Source organism: Mandrillus leucophaeus, unplaced genomic scaffold (genome assembly GCF_000951045.1).
Source record: "Mandrillus leucophaeus isolate KB7577 unplaced genomic scaffold, Mleu.le_1.0 Scaffold834, whole genome shotgun sequence".
Lineage (NCBI taxonomy): Eukaryota > Metazoa > Chordata > Mammalia > Primates > Cercopithecidae > Mandrillus > Mandrillus leucophaeus.
In genome coordinates, this window is record NW_012109075.1 from 1,617,454 (window position 1) to 1,624,485 (window position 7,032).

General features: G+C 36.5%; 1 protein-coding gene across 1 annotated transcript in view; it reads left to right on the forward strand.

Moving 5' to 3' along the window:
* IL1RAPL2 (interleukin 1 receptor accessory protein-like 2) overlaps positions 1-7,032 on the forward strand; it is a 1,250,305-nt gene that overhangs the window by 1,092,914 nt on the left and 150,359 nt on the right. The window lies entirely within an intron of this gene.

A 7,032-nucleotide genomic window follows, 5' to 3' on the forward strand; every position in this document is an offset into this window, starting at 1 on the left:
CTCTGTAGCTATTGCTGTACACCTCAGGAACTAGTGATGGGGACATTAAGCTGACCTATGTGTAGCTCACTACATTCCCTCAGGGTAATGCTACGAAGATGCATCTAAATATTACTTCTCACCTAAATGTGTGTGTATGTGGGGGGATGGGGAAGTAATTACGGTTCAGTTCAGTGGCATTTATTCCTCTTCTGTCATCACTATCAAGTAAATTGAAATGCTCCTAGTACATATTATTTGAGGGTGCTCCCGAATGGAAGATGCCATTTGACTCATTTCAAGTCACCTGCCTTTTTAATCATAACACAATTATACCAAATTTGGCATTAGCATGGCAATTAAATGTTTTAAAGTATTTAAGGGCTTTATATTTATGTTAAATATATATTCAGTAGAAGCACAATAAATAAGGTTCATTTTTATAAGCTGAATTAAAAGTCAATAAAAATTAATAATAATAATAATAATAATAATAATAATAGAAGCATCAGAGACTGCCTAGGATTTTCAAACTACCAGTTCATCCAAACATCATGTCCAGTGGGCAAGTGTACATCTAAGTACATAGGAGCTACAATGTGTTTCTCAGCAGGAATTTTTCTGTCTTCTGTCATTTTCATTCTGGCTATTATAAATGGTATGTGTTGTTGTATTTCAGTTATTATCTTTCAATTATAGAGTCTGAGAGTACATAGGATTCTTTGAGGTGATCTCTTTCAGCTTCTCTCCCAATAAAGTTATCCTTTTAATAACATTCATGACAGCCAGCCATTTAGACTGAATGTGTCCAGTGACAGGAAACTCATTCTTAGAAAGCAGCCTGTCTTGTTGTTGAAAAGTGCTGAGTTTTAGAAAAGGTGTTTGACTTAAAATATTTGTGTGTTAGGTGAAATCTCTTTCCTTATAATTAACCATCGCTAATGCATTTACTCTCTTGAGTCATACTGGATAAATCTAATCCTTTTCTACATCATGACCATAGACATTTTTGAATACATCTACCATTGTCCACCCACCAATGACCACCCTCACCTCCACTAATCTCTTCTCAAGTTTGAAAACCTCTAGTTCCCTCATCTGTTTGTCTGTCCCTCATGTGAATCTGTTTTTAAACCTTTCATCTTTGGAACTACATAGACCTGAGTTCAAGTACTGGTTGCTTATTATATGACCTATAAAATGGGGGAAACTATTTCAACCTCATGAGATTATATGAGAGTTAAATTGACAGATAATTGTTTTTTAATATTATTGGTCAAACATTATTCTAAGTGTATTGCACATATTAACTCATTTAATTTTAATAACAGTCCTATGAGGTAATTGCTATTATTATTTTCCCAACTTATACCCAAGAATGTTGAGGCAATAAACATTTATTCAAGGTCATATAACTAATTAGTGGCAGAGTAAGGATTTGAACCCAGGCAATCTGGCTCTAGAGTCTTGACCTTTAACCACTATGCTGTACTACCTTTATTAGAAGAGGTAACACACACACACACACACACACACACACACACACGTGTATATATATACACATAAACAAATGCATATATTTGAAAAATGGAAAAACTGTTTTTAAAAATCCTAAATATGGGCCTGATACTACAGATATAATCAAATAATCTTAGAGGGGCAATTTTTTTCAGTTCTGGGACCAGGTTTCATTTGGACATTTTGTAGACTAGATGAATCTAAGTAAATCCTCCTGTCTGTGATGGCCACATGAAGATCCTTCCCTAAGACATAGTGACCCATTCATTTATCCAACATTTATTGAGCACTGCTACAAATTAGGCACAGTGTCATCTGCTGTGGACTAGATGTATCTAAGTAAATCCTCTTGTCTTTGATGGCCACATGAAGGTCCTTCCCTAAGTTATGGTGACCCATTCATTTATCCAGCATTTATTGAGCACTACTACAAATTAGGCATGGTGTCATCTGTTGTGGATACAATAGATCATGACCAAACAGATATAGCTCCTGTCTTCATGGAGTCTGGAATCCAGGTGAAAGACAGATATTAAACAAATAAACACAACAATACACACATGATTACTAATAGTAAGACATTTTGAAGGAAAATGATAGGATGTAATAAGAAACAATAGCACAGGGAAGTTATTCTAAAATTGGGTCGATGGGTGGCTAAGGAAAGGCTTGTCCATGGAAAGAAATCAGGGACTCAAAGGGTGAATTGAAGTTAGCTAAGGAAAATGTTGGGATACAGCATTCGGGAAGGATTTAAAAACATTTTGAAGGTCCTGAAGAGAAGAAGAACTTTATCTGGTCAAGGACCTAAAAGAAAAAGAAGGCCATTGTGGTTGAGAAATAGTGAAGGGGAACCAGAATGACTCTAAATGAAGTTGGAAGATTAGGCTGCAGCTATATAGCACCAGGTGATTGTGCTGAACTGATGCTGTTATTAGGAGTAAGCAGAACAATGTTGCAGAATTGTAGTCAGTGTTTTGGATGCTATCTTGAAAGGAGGCAGCTCAAAAGCATACAGCAAGAAGACTCCAGAGACTCCACCAGTTGCTGTTATAACTCACCTGAGGCTCATATACTAACAGGCAATTAGTCTATAAATACTGATAAAACCTTTTTATTAATATCACCACTAACCTGTTATCTACATCTACAACTCCCACCTCGGGTTACCATTTTGTGCCTAGTTTATACCCTCCCGTCTTCCTCAGATATTGTTTATAATCAGAGATCATCTATACATAAGTATTGAAGAAAAAGCTATTCAATGTGATTTGCACAAGTAGCATTCACCCCTAGATATGGGACTGGAATCTATATACTGGGAGTAGGGTTGGTGATTATTATAGCCATGTGCCACCTTTTTTCTGCCAGTAACAATAATATCAAGCCCCAAAGTTGAGCTCTGGAGTCACACCGACATGGCATGACTTCATAACTATGGATTAACTCTGCCATTAATTATCTGTGACCTTAAACAAATAAGTTAACCTCTCAGCCTCAGTTTCCACATTTGAAATGTGAAACTAATGATACTTATCTAAAAAGGTGGTTGTGAGAATTAAATTAAGATACTTAATATGTGGAAAAGAACCTGGCACAATGCCTGATGGGCAGCAGATACTAAATAAATGATAAATTTATTTCTTTATGATATACAACAGAGTGTTTCTTTTCTACAAAGTCACCATAGGGTGATCCTTCACATCCAAATTTATTTTATTTATGTTATATTATACTTGGACATAGATATATTGCTTGGGTTTTACTAACCTCAATTCTACAGTATTTTTATGGAACTATAGTACTAGCATCTGAAAAGAGCCTTAGAAAACTACTTGTATCCTCAACCTTTTAGTAAAAATAGTGATAAAGGTTCCTAATCTTGAAACATATACAACACATGCAGACATTCATTCATACAGGTAGCAAAATGCTAATTAATCTCTTTGTGCCACACTCTGTGCTAGGTTCTTGAGATACAGATATTACTAAGCATAATCCATATCCGCAAGAAGTTCATTGCCCAAGGGTATGACAGACATGTGTGGAACTAACTGTATTAAAAGGCAGGCTCACGTGTTTGGTGGGAGCGCAGAGGAAGAAGAAATGAAATCTGCCTGTGGATGTGGTCACAACAACTAGCCCTTTTATTATGTGTATCTGACTTTAGTAGGCATGCTAACATTTCCAGACTCTCTTGCCAGACTCACTTGCTTCACAGCAACTTAAAAATTGCATTTTATCTTGTAACTGCTGAACTCATTCTTATTTGGAGCTTATTTTACTCAGAACAATCAACCAAGTCTTTCCTTACTATCCACTCTGTGCTAGGGCTTGTGAGGGATAGAAGAGAAGCAGATTATTTGTCCCCACCCTCAAGGTGCCTGAAGTCCAGACAGTTGACAGTGAAAAGACCCCCAACAATAAACTGCTATTTACTATGGAGCTGCCTCTGAATATGTTCAGAGAAGAGAGCTCAGGGTGAGTTAGAAGAATTAGAAAAAAAAAAAAAAAATCATTGTTCCAGCAGATTCAAACAGCAGTTCAGGCTTTTAAAAACTACCTACATACAGATGTTTAGAGATTCATTTACATATTCTCCACTGCATAATAACTCAAAAGAGAAAAACAAGTTCAGTGTATCAGTATCTCTCCCAATGCTTGTTAATCTGAATTTATAGCACATTGATCTAGGAGTGCCTTATTTAAAGTCTGTTAAAAATCTTAGCTGTAATATTCCTAGCTGATCCAAAGACAGGTAGGCTAAATATGTATTAGTGAAGATAATAGACAAACAGGTTCTCAAAGCTGTATACATTTCAGCATAGGAGGAACCTGACATAAGATACAAACAGGGATGCAATGAAATTCTTTGAAGCCTTGCTTTTTGTTAGATGAACTTTTGAAAAGGGTGTTTTGAATTTTTGAGGTGCACACACATTTTATGTCAGATAAATGTCTCAAGAAGATACGTTTGGAAAGAAGCTGATGGAGAGTGAGAAATGAGGATTGCTGCTGTAAGGCATTAATGAGTTGACAGAAGGTCAACAACCCATTTCGAGGTAAATCTATTATCTGAGTTCAGAATGGTCCCAGGAGGAACTTGTACTGACACACACAAAACTCCCTCTCTAGCCTAGAGAAATGGAAAACAGAGGAAGACAAATCTGATGGTAGTTTTCAGGTACTTCTTACTCCTAAGTATGATAAATGGAAGTTTTAGACTCTTTGGTTTGTGTGGAAGATTTTAAATATAAACATGGTCAATGGCAAATGTGCTTAGAGGCGATAGTTTGTTTTTTTAATTTTTATAGATTTAGTGGGTACAAGTGCAATTTTGTTACATGGATATATTGTGTAATGGTGAAGACTGGGATTTTAGTGAAACCATCACCCAAATAGTGTACATTGTAAAAAGGTAATCATTTTTATTAGATTTCAAAAAAAAACCATAAATAATTGAAAAGTTTTCCAAGCTAAACATTTAAATCCAGTGAGATATTATTTTCTATCTTTCCTTAAAATTAGTCCTATCTCTTTGGCCTAGCATTTATCCAACTTCGGTGTATATCAGAAACACCTGGCGAAGTTGTATAGACTGCAGATTCTTGCTCCCCCTCTCAGAGATTCTGATTCAGCTGGTGTGTGGTGTGGCCCAGGGCTCTGCAGGACAAGAAAACCTAGTGTAGTAATAACAGGAAAACTGCTTTTCATTTCATCTTAAAAACTGTATTTATTATTGTTTGTAATGGAATTGAATTAAAAAGCAAACTGGTCATATATTTTAAAAGGCTTTCTTTCTTTTGTAGGAGCTTACATGGCTTTTGGAAAATCTTATAACTGCAATTTGGGCCAAACTTGCATTTATTGCTTTATCAAACAACAAAACAATAACTAATTATTATATAGTTCATAATGGTTATATTTAAATATTATCTTCTAATGAATATCCTTTTATTATTATTATAGATTTATTTTCCAATTCAGAAAAAGCACTATCCATTTTACAAATATAACTCTATTTTACAAGTAGAATTAAAAAATGCAGAGAAGTTGAGTGATTAGCCTAAAGTGACACAGTAACTACCAACAGAGAAAAGGTGAGAATCTATATTTTTGGAATCACAATGCAGTATTCTGTCAGGCAATGCTGATTTCAAACTAGAAAATATAGATGGGAGTTTTTAGGAATTGACATTTGAGCCACAGATACTAAAATGTTTCCCTACCTCACCCTGCCAACTTTCATTTCCCCTTATCCCTACCTACCCTACCTCATCTACCTTCAACTTGAAGTTCCCTTTCCATTCCTTAAGAACTTATGTTGTTACTAAAAATTTGTGAAATGTCAGAAAGTTGATCTCTTAATGCCATGAAGTTGTGCTGGTCACCATTTGATATCAGATCTATTCCTGGCCCTAATGAAAACAGTTTTATCATATCATTTTGTGACTTGGGTGTGAATAGGTCAAAGGTGTGCGCTGAGCACTGAGCATGCAATCCCAGAATACCACTCATAATTAAGGAAGCTAGGTGGCTTCACAAAGTCAGCTTTCTTTGGCCATTCTACATATGGCAGGTTCAGGAATGGCACCTAAATTACTGAAACCATCAAGTACAGAATCTCTGTGAAAGTTTGCTTTCTCTGTTCAGGCGAGACCATGTCAGTGGAATTCCTTTATTTTGCTGCAGCTTGTGTGTCTGGGGAGGGAGGGGATGGGGTGAGGTGGGAATGGGAGGAGCATTGTCCAGGTGTGCCTTTTGCTCCTTTTGCAAATAGACTTGCAGGCTGCCATGGGGGAGCTGTTTTTATGCCATGGTGCATTGGTGTTGTACCCATTACAAAAATGAAGAGACCCAGCTTGCTTACTCTAGCTCAAAAAAGAGATTAGTCAATGAAGCTTGGGAAAATCATGACTTGCCAAATCCTTCCTAACTTTTACAGTCTGCTATCTGCTGTGTATGTTGCCTAGATACCTAACAGACAGGGGCCTTTGTATCCTTGGCATGGCTGTTGTTAAAAGATAATTTTACAAAAAAAAATTGTAAAATTAAGAATGTCATACAGATATAAAAATGAACAAACACTAAAGATTTTATTTAACTCAATAATGAGTTAAACTTGTGGGGTGTTATAAACAGTCAAGGAGAGAATTCCCAAGAAAAAAGAAAGACATATTTATAAATTAGACAGTTTTAAATGAATATGCAAATGAAAGCAAACTGGCTTCTTTCAAAGTTGAGCAGGGGACCACGCATGTTGGCTCACGCCTGTAATCCCAGTACTTTGGGAAGCCAAGGCAGGTGGATCACTTGAGGTCAGGAGTTCAAAACTAGCCTGGCCAACATGGTAAAACCCCATCTCTACTAAAAATAGAAAAATTAGCTGGGCGTGGTGGCACACGCTTGTAGTCCCAGCTACTTGGGATGCTGTGGCAGGTGAATCACTTGTACCCAGGAGGCAGAGAATGCAGTGAGCTGAGATTGTGCCACTGCATTCCAGCCTGGGCAACAGAATGACACTCTATCTCAAAA